We start from the raw sequence: 12,706 nt of genomic DNA, 5'->3' as shown, positions 1-12,706 counted from the left end.
TCCAAGAAGCATAAGCATTTAAACAACAGCAGTGATAATCCCTGAGAAGACAAAGGCCATGATGCCAGAGACATGTCCTTGGGATGGCAGGGCTAGGAAGGAGAGATAGCAGACAGCTCCTAGTCATCAGCCACATCACATCCAGGGACCACACAGGACAAAGAGAGTTCTGTCATTATAGTCAAAGACTAGCTGTGGTCTTGGCAAGCCACTCTGCAATTATGCCTCCCCCAACCCCAGCACTTCTCATTCTTGAGAGTGAAGAAAGCAACCCCGGCTTGGTAGCTCATGTGTATAATCCCAGCAAGTAGGAGGGTAATGTAGGAAGATTGCAAGTTTGTCAATACAAAATAAAATAAACTAACACACACACACACACACACAGGCACACCCAAGAAGAAGATAGACCAGAAATGAATTTTAGGTCCATTCTCAATTTTACATGAGGCCTTTAGGTACAGGTGATAGGGAAAAAACTGGATTTGTTGGCAAAACATGTCAGAGATGGATTTTGCCAGCCTTTGCCAAACTTTAACATCAGTATGTTGATCACCTTGTCTGGAAATAGGCGTATATGGGCTGGGGAGGTGAGTTGGCAGAGTGCTTGTCTAGCACTCAGGAAGCTCTGGGAATCATTTCCACTCAGCATGAAGCCAGGCATAATGGTCTGAATCTCTAATCTTTGCAATGGGAGGTGGAGGCAGGAGGATTAGAACTTCAAGGTCATCATTACCTATTTAAGGATTTAGAGGCCAGCAGGGAGCTACGGGAGATTTTGTGGAAGGAAGGGATGGAGAGAAGCAAGGAGTCAGGGATGGAAGGAAAGAAAGAAGGAAGGAAGGAAGAGAGAGAGAGAGAAAGAGAGAGAGAGAGAGAGAGAGAGAGAGAGAGAGAGAAAGAGAGAGAGAGAGAGAGAGAGAGAGAGAGAGAGAAAGAAAGAAAGAAAGAAAGAAAGGGAGAGAGGGAGAGAGAGAGAGAGGGAGGGAAGGAAGGAGGGAGGGGGAGGGAGGGAGGGAAGGAAGGAAGGAAGGAAGGGAGGGAGGGAGGGAGGGAAGGAAGGAAGGAAGGGAGGGGGGGAGGGAGGGAGGGAAGGAGAAAAGGAGGGAAAGAGGGAAAAAAGGAGGGAGGGAGGGAAGGAAGGAAAGGAGGAGGGAAGGCAATCTAATACATCTTTATCAAGTTATAGCTGGGATGAGCTCAGAACCTGAGAGGGCATTTGTCTTCATAACAGGGTAAAAGAAAGGCTAGGCCAGTAAGAGCGCCTGCTCAGACTTCCCAGGTCCTGCAAAACAGTCAATCTCTTCTAGAACTGACTCTTACATTATTTGTTGATTTTCTCACAACCAAGTACATATAGTTTGGCTTTACCAACAAGGTTAGAAACCAAACATCTGGGCGGTGGCTAGCCTTAAGCTTACCAGGGGCTCTAAGCCTATCAGGTTATGCACTCTGCCCCGGCAGGAATAGTGCCAGGAACAGGAACAGTCTTCATCTGGGATGTTTGTTAGGGTCCTCCACTCGCCTCAATTTGAAATTCAGAGCTCAGCAGGTCTGCTTCAGTTCTGCCCTGGTGTCAAAGATCCCAACTGTTGAAACTATAGTCTTTGGCACGGATAGCAGGGCTGCTATCCAGACTCTACAAGAATGATGCCTTTGCCTCCCAGCCCCTGAAGACCCACAGGCCCATGCTGGAACACCTACAGCTCAGAGCCATCCCTCTACCAACATCTTTTGTCATCAGGCAGACTAATTGACAAGTGTTTAGAGCCAATTTTCTTTGTTTACATCGTCTTTGGAGACAAACCAGATATCATGTAAGATGTAAAATGAGTCTTGTGGCAAGGAAGGTCTCAGATCTGCTACGTCCTAGAGGGTGTAGAGTGTAAAGGAGTCTGTGACTCTACTGCACAGGATCTGAAACCTCTGGCCTCCTGGGGCACCTGGTTTCACATGCACATACACACATGTCTTCACATGGTTAAAAATAATACGAGGAAACCTTTGGAGTGTATGCTTTGGGATGGGACAAGATGCTTCAGAGGACAAAGTTGCTAGTTGGCATAAGGAAAAACCTGAGTTTGCTTCTCAGAACCCACATGCTACAAGGAGAGAATGGACTCCCACAAGCTGCTCTCTGACCTACACACACACACACACACACACATACATACACGCGTGCGTGCACACATAAAACATTTTTAAATGTACTATTCCACCCAAAACTGCTGCATAAATCTTATGACTTGGAAAAGAAAAATAAACCCTGAAGGCAAGACCAGGGAACAGTGCAAACATTTTAGAAAATTATTAGACAGAAACCAGCTTGGGGATTCCTGCCTTACTTCTCCTGGGGAGACGAACAAATGCTTGTTGAGACAGACCAAAGGAAGGGGGGGGGTCCCTCCATCTCCACCTTCGTGACCGGATACACTTATAGGACTTACAGGAACATCGGTGAAGAATTGCTGGTGGAGCTTGGGTCCCCCAAAAAAACAGCTGAATCCCCACAAAGTCCCATCCCACTGTACACAGTGACTTCATGGGAGCCACATTCTAGAGTTCTTCCCGGTTAAGTTCCACTTCCTGTGCTCTCCAGTGTTACCCACCATTCTTTAGAGATGACAGGAGCAGGTAGGAAGGAGTACTGGCTGGGATCTCAGGTCTTGTGTCCTGCCCTTCTTTGTCCTGGGGAGTGTCGACAGCTCCACAATCGTTACTACAGACCTAGCTGGTACTGTATCAGTCTGCTTCCTTCATGACCTTGATTACTGGCTAAAGTTATCTCTACTTCATGATGATTGTGGGTATACCAGAAAGAAGAAAACATATAGTAGATACCTTTACAGCTTTATACAATTAGTGGTTGGTCTTCAAAGTGCCCAATTTTTATGCCAGGCCATTGAAAAGTTGTTTCAGAGCAAACTGACACTGGAATAATAACAAACCCTGATACAATCGGCCATCTGTGTAACGCTAGAGAGTTGGCCAAGCACTTTCACACCTGTCATGTGATATTTCCCCTAGCAAATCTACATTTATCACATATGCATTGCATGACCTTCCTAATCCTCATTTCATAGATTAATCACCATAACCGAGGTGGTCATTGGTCACCGTATCCAAGATGGCCATAGGAGATTCATATCCTCTTCTTCTGAAGAAAAATCTAAATCTCTGCCATTATACCCAAACACATCTCAACAGTGTCTGCCCTTTTTACGCTGTGTATTGAAAAATCTAAGTTTAGGGCCAGCCAGCTAGCTCAGTGGGTTAAAGTACTTGGCATGGACCCTGGCAACCTAAGTTCTATCCCTGGCTCATATGTAAAGGTAGAAAAAGAGAACTAACTCAACAAAGTTGCCCCCTGACCTCTACATGTATCATGACATGTCCCTCAACCCCAAATGATATTGTTTTTTAATTTAAAGAATCATAAATTTTTACAAGTATCTTTCTGGAAGTGTTCATGAACTAATTTTTAATGGGTAAAGAAAACATCATCTTGAAACTCAAAAGACTAGTAGTTCTCCTTGGGACTGCAAATTGTTGTGTCCTGTCTGTGATGTGCTCAATAGAGGCTGGAGAGATGGCTCAATGGTTAGAAGTACATGCTGTTCTTACAATGGACCAAACTTTGGTTCCCAGCACCCAAGTCAGGCCACCTGTGCTTCAGCTCCAAGAGATCCGATGCCACTGATGTGCTAAAGTACCTACACGCATGCGCACGCATCCACACGCACAGACAACACACTCCTATATTATCAAAAATAATAAAAACAAATCTTTTAAAGCATAAAAATATTAGTAATATATTCAGCCACCAACCATATCCACTCAACTTAGTTCTCTGGGGTTAAAACTCTCCTACAGTCCACCTCTGTGTTTCAGGAGATTCCATTGTCTAACTACATCGTCTCCAATATGCCTCTCTCTAAGGGAAGTGATATCACATTCTGGGTATATAGCTACTGTGGGGGACTGTAAGGTCACAGGTGGTTTTCTTAGCGTGAACAGGAGTCACTTTTTACCAAGAAACCTATCACCTTGTAGACCACCAAGAAATACCACTTAGGACTTCCCTGGTTAAGTCCAGCAAGGGAGGGCCTTGGCCTTCAAAGAACAAAGATGGAGATGTTTGGCCAGCAACTGGCAGTTAATTGTGTCCCCATTTAGGACTTTAATCTTTGGCCACCCCTTATTTTTCTCCAACTCCTAGGTTCCTCCCTGGCAAGTAATCATTTAAAAAAAAAAAGTCTAATAAGAAGGGGAGGAGAGGTGAGAGGAGGGAGAAGAGGGGAATGAGCAAGAGGAAGGAGAGGAGCAGATAGGACTTGTTGCGCTCCTAAGGCTGCCTCCACAGTTCCCCGGAAACCAGCTTTCAAAGCTGGTCCCTCTACCCTTCTCTGTAAGCCAGCACATCAGTTTAGATCCGTCTGCATCACAAATGGGGATATCTGCTACTAGCAGGGACGGCCATCATCACTGTGGAGGAAATCTGCCTCTGTGTCTAAACCCCTCCAACTTCCTTCACACGTCCCAAGAGCCTCTTCAGCCCAGGGACTGCCGTCCTGCGAGAGGCCGGCCATCCAGCTTCCCTGGAGTCTGTTCCTTCTGTCCTTCCTCCCGGACATGCTGCTCTGGATTCTGAGCCAGGCTGAACTCTCCACTTTCTGCCTTGCTCCGGAAGCCAAGGGACAGATGGACTGAAAAAACCAAACCTGCTGCCTCCAGGTGCCTTCCTTGTCTTCCATGTCATTTCTTGAACCTTTACCTAGTAGGTTCTATTTCCAGTTTCTAGTAGGTCCTGCCTCCCTAACATTCTTAGACTCCTCACCCAGCTTGTTCAGATATTGTAGTCTCTAGCTCTTCAGCTACCTGTTGATTAATTTCACTCCTACCCATCCAGTTCTGCAGGGTCCTGGGAGGTGCATTCAGAGGTATATTTGTCTGCTGTGGTCAGGACCTAAGCCTTGTGCCCAGAGCCTGGTCTTGCAGACAGCTGGCTTTTGTCGATGTAACAGAAACTTAGATGTATCTGGGAAGAGGAATCTGATTGAGAAAATGTCTTCATAAGATTGGCCCATAAGGCAAGTCTCTAGGGCATCATCTTGATTGACAACTCAAGTGGGAGGGCCCAGCTCACTGTTGGTGGCATCCCTGGGCAGGTGGTCCTGGACAGTACAGGAAAGTGGGCAGGACAAGTCACAGCGGGCAAGCCACTAAGCAATACTCCCTCATGGTGTTTACTTCAGTTCCTGCCTTGAGTTCCTGCCCTGACTTTCTGTGGTAATAAACAGTGATGTACAAGTGGAAATGAAATAAACCCTTTCCTCCCCATGCTGCTTTTGGTCATGGTGTTTATCACAGCCACAGAAGCACAACTAGGACACAGGATGACACTAGTCCCCTGTTTTGCAAAGGACGAGAGAGGAGAGAGTGTATGCGGTTTCACTAAGCAATGTCTATGAATGAGAGCCTGCACAAGGTGTCTAATCACTACATCTTCCTTACTCTTGGGAACAAACCTATAGAGGGGAGGACTGGGATAGGATCACCCACACTTTCCCAGAAGGGAAACTGAGATACAGAAGAACTGACTGGTATAGTGGTGACCACATCGCTGACCCACAGTGGAGCCCACTGTGAATGTGGAGCCCTTTAGCTCACTCCTCAGAGACTTTCCTCCACTCGACCACTCCTCTCACTCAGTTTCTCCATCTTTGTGCTCTTGTATCAGCCTGTCTGGAGCAGCCGAGGAAACCCTTGGCAGGGTATTTTTTCTATAGCCACAAGATTTATGAAGAATGACTATCTTTCATATTTAAAAAAAAAACAGGAAAACTGGCTGACCTGTGAAAATTAAAATTCCCTTCTATTTGCAGAATTGTAGAAATTACAAATGAGAGTCATCTTGTCAAAGTAAGCTAAAACCTACCCCATGCATAGTAGAAGTCTGGCTCCTCTCACGATCTGTTTTGCAGCTGATTCAGATTAAGGAAAGGCTCAATGAGAAATTTAGCTTAGAGACTGTATTAGAGGCCACTTTCTTACAAGTATCTGTTCTCCACACTTTTAATAATGGAACGCCTGTGCGTAAAAGACTATGCTTTCAAGTTTTCCCTTTGTCTTGGCTGTGACCCCATTATTGCCAATAGACTGTGAGCAGAAGGCTCAATGCCACTTTCAAGTCTCTGTTCCATGGGGGAAGGAGGGGACATGTCACCTTCACATTCTTTCTTCTTCCTGCTTGCTGCATCAGCAGTGACTGCCTTGGACCCAGACCAACCTTTCTGACTTCTCGACTGGCACATAAGAGAGTGTGGAACTTCTATTCTCTCTCTATTCATATATTCAGATTTTTTTTTGTTTTAATCCCTAGCCTGTGCTTTAACAAATACAGGAGCTCAGAGCTTTCCCTTTAAGAGGACTTCAGGGACAGTGTACACCTAAACCATGAATTATTTAAGGCTTTTGTTCAATCAGTGTTAACTAAATATCAGTTGACTTAATAAACAGCTAATATTTCTGAACATCTGCTGCATTCTAGGTGCTGCATCAGTACCATCTGCACCAGTAGCCTCAATAGTGATCACACAAACTTTGTTCTTCAATCAATAACTAACTTTCATCAATAACTATGCCCTGGTCCAAGATGCCTTCCAACTTGGGGCAAGATCTTATTATACTCAAATCTTTTCTCCCTATCAAATTACTTCCCATGTATCTCAAATTTTCCAGTTATGAAAAGGTCCTGATGTGCCTATTAATGTCATTAGCCCTTTAAGACTTAGGCTCCCTAATAACTCCAACAAATATCCCTGAGTCTGTCTCTGGTCCTAGAATTTATGGAAGAGAGCTAAGCCACACCCATGAAATAAATCATGTGTGCTTACCTTGGCCTTTGAATGTCTCCTGCCAAATGTCTTCTAGGAGCTGGTGAGAGGTATCTGAAAATCTTTGGCTATCCCAGGATATCCAGGCATAAAGCTAAATCATCCAAACAAACTTAGGAAATGAACTGATAAATATAGATTGGTTCTAATTATACGGCTCTTCAGATTAGTCAATTGGTTCATTGTTTGCTGAAGTAAGGCATAAACTCTGGGTACAGTATTGGCTAACATTAAAGAAAACATACACGGAATGGAATTCTAAGCATTTGGATTAATTATACCACCAAGCTAGCTAAATTTCAGGAGTGGGGGAAACCCTAAAGTGTATGTGAATTTGAGAGTGCCCTCCATCTACCTATGAGTGAACCATATATAAGAGAGAGAAAAGAGACCTTGTCTTTAGGTTTAAATTATAGCTTATGTATCCAGTGCTAGTCTAACTTTGAAATGGACTGTTTATTTGATGAGGTAGAGTCTCCTATAGCTTAGACTGGCTTCAAACTCTTTCCATAGTTGAAGCTGGCCTTGAACTGTGGACCCTCCAGCCTCCTCCTCTTAAGTGTTGGGATTACAGGCATATGCTCCTATGGCTGGCAAAGATTAGTAGTATTTACATGTGTAAAACTGGAACAGGTACAGGATGTTTCCAAGTCCTTGATAAAAGCATACTACTTAACCTGACTAAGTAATACATATTACTAACTTGCCTGACTGAGCACCACCTGTTAACTTACCAGTAACTGAATGAAAACAAGAACCCAAGGCTGGGTATGAAATTGACAGAATGTTTCCCTATCATGCAAGAAGTTCGATCCTTAGTAACATTTAACCAAGGGTCATATAATACCTATCTATAAATCTAGCATGGGGAGGAGAAGCAGTGGAACTGGAAGTTCAAGGCCACTCTTGGCTACATCCACTGCCTACATGAGACAATGTATCAAGAAAGAAAGATGGAGAAGAAAGGAAGAAAAGGAAGGGAGACAGAGACAGAGAGAAAGCGAGTGTTGTGGAGGGAAAGGCTGCCAATCTGTGAGACACAAAGACAATGTTTCCAGTTCAGAAGCCTCCTTCTCTTCAGGGCAGATTCCAGAAACCAGCAAAGATAGAACATGAAGTGAGGGCATGTGTGGGGATGCTTGGAAAGCAGGGATCCACAAGGATGTCAAGTCAGGAAAGAAAACCAATAATTCACTGCACTGCCCTGTGAGGACAATGGAGAGGGCACAGCCTTCTGGCTACACAGGGTTAGTCTCAGTTTAAGACTGGAGTGGTCCTCAGTGCTCAAGGAGACCTGTGAGGAGAACCTGTGAAGGATAGATAACCAGAGAGTCTTGCAGAGCAGGGGTAAATTGCATTAAAATTAGTGCATGATTTATATATACCTATAATCTGCCAAATAGCTATAGGCTTGGCCAGGATATTTCCATATGTTGTGGTAAATCACTTGGAAGGCCAACTGAGCATTTGTGGCATTTCAGAGATGCCAGCTTTGGCTAGGAGGTTGGCGGCTGCTGGGGGCAGTAACCTACCTTGTGCAAAGAGAAAACTGGAGTCTAACTCCAAGAGAACAGATGGCAAGACTGTGGGAGCCTCCATGCCGCCTCCCTTCTCCAGAGATGCATTGATATACCTGTGCTAGCAAACAGACCAGACTGTTCCCTACGCCCACGCAGCCAGCCTGGGTCTCCCCTTGGCTTTTCACTGACACAGGGAAGGATTAGGACATCCGGTTTTTTTTTTTTTACCAGGTCCCACTCGGTGTTGCAAAGCAGTTTCATCACAGTGGGAGCCTCCATCTATGGCATGAGGGACACGCAGAAGGAGGAATCCACAGAGTTCCTACAAGATAGGAAAGAAGGAAAACATTCCTTCCCTGAGCCCCTGACATCTAGGCCACGGCTGGGTGCATAGGGAGACGGATTCTGTCATGCTTTCTCTTGTCTGTGAGCAAACTGAGGGTGTCAGGGTCTTTTCAGAGCTCACCCCAGAGGACAGGGCGGCATGGAAAACTCAGAACAGAGGAGCAGGGTAAGTGGTTTTCATCTGAGTCCCCCCTCCCCTTCGCCTTGGGCTCACCCAGTATCCCCATCACTGCCCAATCATGTCCTTTAAGTCCTACCCCATCAGAGAGAAGAAAGGTGACAGCACTGTGCCTGCAACCTGAAAACAAACGGAGCCGAGCTGCAATAGGACCCACCCTGGTGACCAGATGGCTCCTCTTCCGTCTGTACTTCCCCAGGTGGCTCTGTAAGCTCAGAAGTACCAGCAGGGAAATACCTCATGGCTGGCAAGTCACCGACCTGGCCCTGGCCATCTGACTGTGTACAACAAGACTGTAAGAGCGTGTATGTTTGTTTCTCTGGACATCCAAAAAGCTCAGCTGGCCATTTTCCTTTGCTTAATTCCCTCCTTTGGCCACCAGGACAGCGAGAAATCTGAAAACCTGTGGTCAGCACAAGACAAAACAGAAGGGAAAGAAGCCAAGGCAAGATGTTTTCCCTCCCGGCAAGTCGCCTGGGGAGAGCGGCCTCTACTTTCACATATGCTGGAGGTGTGGTGTCCAAAGAAAACCTTTTGAACTGGTTTTCTGGAATCTCCAAAAAGACCCTGCACATCAAAGGGACCCTCGATCCCTCCCTCACTGTGCGTAGCAGGCATTGTTAAGCATTTTTTTGCATGAATCAACCACCTTCTGAAAAGAAAGGAAACACAAAGCACATGGCCAGGCCGTGGCCACAGCGGCAGCCCCAAGCACGTGCGGCACACATGGCCTTGGCGGGCTCAGGAGAGTCAAATGCCGCTGCAGCTCCAAGGACCTTTCTCTCCGGTCTGCCAGGCCAGGATACAATGGAGTCGATTGTTGGAGATATCCCGTACCCCTCCTATAGACCTACCTCTTAGGAGTCTGTGCAAACTCTGACTCCAGTCACGAGAGGATTCCTGCTGGGCCACCTAAAAGAAAAAACAAAAAAAAAGTCAGGTTGAGATGCAGTCTGGGCCGAACAGAGAGGCCTGTGTGAGCCATTGGCACTGGGCCCGGAGAGCCACAGTCCTGAGCATGCTACAGTGCTGCTGGCTTCTGCAGAGGATTCCGGATCCTGGAGAGATGAAGAGGTGGATTCCATTCGTGGCTTCAGACTTTTGTCATCTACCTTCATGGATTTGTCTGGTCCCCTAAAGGTGGCTACAGTGATGCGCAGAATATACCTTACCCTGCTGAAGGCCACTGATGTCCCCTTGGAGCCTAGATACTGAGGAGATTGTCTTTTCCTGGCCAATATGGAGGGAGGTATCTCTGGGCCCTTACTGAAGATCCACCCACTCTGCAGCTGTGAGGGTGGCAGGACGGAATCAGAGGGCAGAGTAGGAGGGACCTGAGCCATTTGTCCCTGTCTGGCTCTCACTAATGACCTCCCCAAAGGAGGAAAGAAAAAAAATGGCCCTGAGATTTTCCTAGAGACAAATGGAAGCATTTTAAAGGGAGATGCTTTTTTTTAAAAGAAGCCACCCTCTCTGATAGCAAAGTTCTAGGTTCAGGAAAAAGGAAAGGGGGTTAAAACCTATGACTACAACTCAATCGGTAAGTTTTAATTAGCAGTTCAAAACTGCCCACATTCTGGCTTTCTAATTAATAGGCCCGATTTCTGTTGAGTCCTACTTCAGCGGGAGCTATATAAAACCAGTGAGCGGGTGACATCATTCCATTCAAAAAGAGAGAGAGAGAGAGAGAGAGAGAGAGAGAGAGAGAGAGAGAGAGAGAGAGAGAGAGAGAGAGAAGGAAAGAGAGGAATGCTGAATTAGGAACAGAAAACACAAATGATCCATCTCTCTTCTGTATCTGTATAAATAAGCTCGTTACCCACATCTTCTCCTAGAGCTTGTCAATCTATGACCAATCAACACCCGGAGCCAATTTGATACCAAAAGTCCCTGAACCATAGGCCAAACAGTATGGATCCCAGTCAGATACCCACAAATACTGAGGGATGAAGAAAAGAGGATATTGGGGGTAGAGACATAGAGCCATAAGCATTGGCAAAGCCCTAAGTCACCTCCCGCGCCCCCCCCCCCGCCCCCGCACCCCCGAGGGATACGCAGTTATCTATCTCTGTCCTTGAAAATGAGGAGAAGGCCCCAAAGGGCTTCAATCAAAAAGAGATCAGGAAAAAAACAAAACAAAACAAAACAAAAAAAAAAAGCCAGACTTTTTTTTTCCACTTCTCTTGTGGAGAGAAAGCATTTCTGGAAGCTTTAGAAACAGAGTGGAAGACACCAGAGTAACACGGTTGTGGTTTAGTGGGCACGGGACTGCAGAGCACACAGGAAGCAAGCTGTTCATCCTGGAGACTCAGGAACCAACGATGGATGTAGAGGTGAAGAAAGAAGGCCTAGGAGCTGCTGGTTCCGATGATAACGTAAGCCTTAAAGAAGAAGTATTCCATGGATTTGCAGTGTCATGTGGAGCCACCCAGTGTGTGTCCTAATGTCCAAGACCTCAGGCAGGGCCTGGAAAGGCAAGTTCTACTACACTGAGGTTTGCACGGGTCCCCCCACCCCGCGACCCTGCCAGAGTCTCATGTGTACACGCATGTGCACACTTACATACCCATACCCCCCAGCAACATTAGGACCCTGATCCCCTCTTATCAGAACATTTCCATGTTTGAAAAAAACCTGATGCTAACTCAGAAGACGCTGCAGAAAGCAGCTCATGAGTAGAAGGTGGAGTAAGGCCATGATAAAGCAGATTCCAGTGACGGCATATCAGCCCTGTGACTGGAACGTTTTAAACAGCAAAACTGCCTAACAAAAGCACACACACACACACACAATAAAAGGACACGGCACTAAATAGATTACAAAAAGAATTCCCATTTTTGGGAAGAGAATTAAGAGTGTCGCTTTGTTCCTCTTAAGCTGAGAACATGCTTGTCCAGTAGCTCAAATTGTCCTGAGCTCTGTGCATGTCCACACACGAATGTGAAGGCCCTGGCGGTGTTGATCCACGGGCTATAAATAAAAGTTAAGAAACAGCAAACCCATAAGTACATAGTCTGTAAATATAGGTGTGGATGTAGGCCGAGGTGCAAGTCTCTCCTGTAACACAGTAGCTTCTTTAAAGAATCCAGAGCAAACTAAGTGTGATGCTCCTGTCACTCCAGCCCTCCAGAGGTGGAGACAGGAGGATCAGCATTTCAAGGTCATCCTTAGCTACATAATGAGTCTGAGGTCAGCCTGGGCTACATAGCAGCTTGTTGAGGAAAGAAGAAGAAGAAAAGAGGAGGAGGAAGAAGAGGAAGAGGAGGAGGGAAGGAAAGAAAGAAAGGAAAAGAATAAAAAAATCCAAACCGAATGCTCAAATATTTTGTCACTTATTAAGATACTGACACTACTTTTACTTTTGAGATGTTGTTCAGTGTGTGTGTGTGTGTGTGTGTGGTCACCCAGATTGGGTTGGAGGACAACTTAGTGGGATCAGTTCTCTCCTTCCACTTCTCTGTGGTTCTGGGGATCTAACTCTGGCTGCTAGGATGTGCAGGAAGTGCCTGACTCACTGAGCCGCCCCACCAATCTGAGATGTTAGCATACTTGAGCTAAAATTAAATAGGAAATTGCCCAACATGGTGGTTGAAGCTACAGAATATTCTGTTTGTATCTGACACTGTAAAGTGTCAGATAATGAGTGAATGTAGCAGCACAGGCGGCAGCCTTGAGGCCACCACAGGCAGTGTCTCACAGTGAAGGCATGACCACTACGATCTCAGTTCTATGAGGCGATCATCTTCCCAGCTCGCATGGAAATGGGAAGA

The 12,706-nt window shown here is 45.9% G+C and overlaps 2 long non-coding RNA genes across 6 annotated transcripts in view; one reads left to right on the top strand and one right to left on the bottom strand.

Moving 5' to 3' along the window:
• LOC127664741 (uncharacterized) overlaps window positions 1-9,850 on the bottom strand; it is a 28,335-nt gene extending 18,485 nt beyond the window's left edge. Inside the window, exon 1 of the long non-coding RNA XR_007973241.1 lies at window positions 9,791-9,850. This is a non-coding gene — a long non-coding RNA (uncharacterized LOC127664741). The remainder of the gene's footprint in view (window positions 1-9,790) is intronic.
• LOC127664740 (uncharacterized) overlaps window positions 1-12,249 on the top strand; it is a 45,137-nt gene extending 32,888 nt beyond the window's left edge. For all 5 annotated transcript variants that reach the window (XR_007973239.1, XR_007973238.1, XR_007973237.1 and 2 more), the window contains 2 exons: window positions 8,645-8,924; window positions 9,010-12,249. This is a non-coding gene — a long non-coding RNA (uncharacterized LOC127664740). The remainder of the gene's footprint in view (window positions 1-8,644; window positions 8,925-9,009) is intronic.
• The last annotated feature ends 457 nt before the right edge of the window (window positions 12,250-12,706 follow it).

This window comes from Apodemus sylvaticus, chromosome 14 (genome assembly GCF_947179515.1).
Source record: "Apodemus sylvaticus chromosome 14, mApoSyl1.1, whole genome shotgun sequence".
NCBI lineage: Eukaryota > Metazoa > Chordata > Mammalia > Rodentia > Muridae > Apodemus > Apodemus sylvaticus.
The sequence above is the reverse complement of the archived record's forward strand: the minus strand, read 5'-3'. Positions and strand labels throughout refer to the sequence as shown.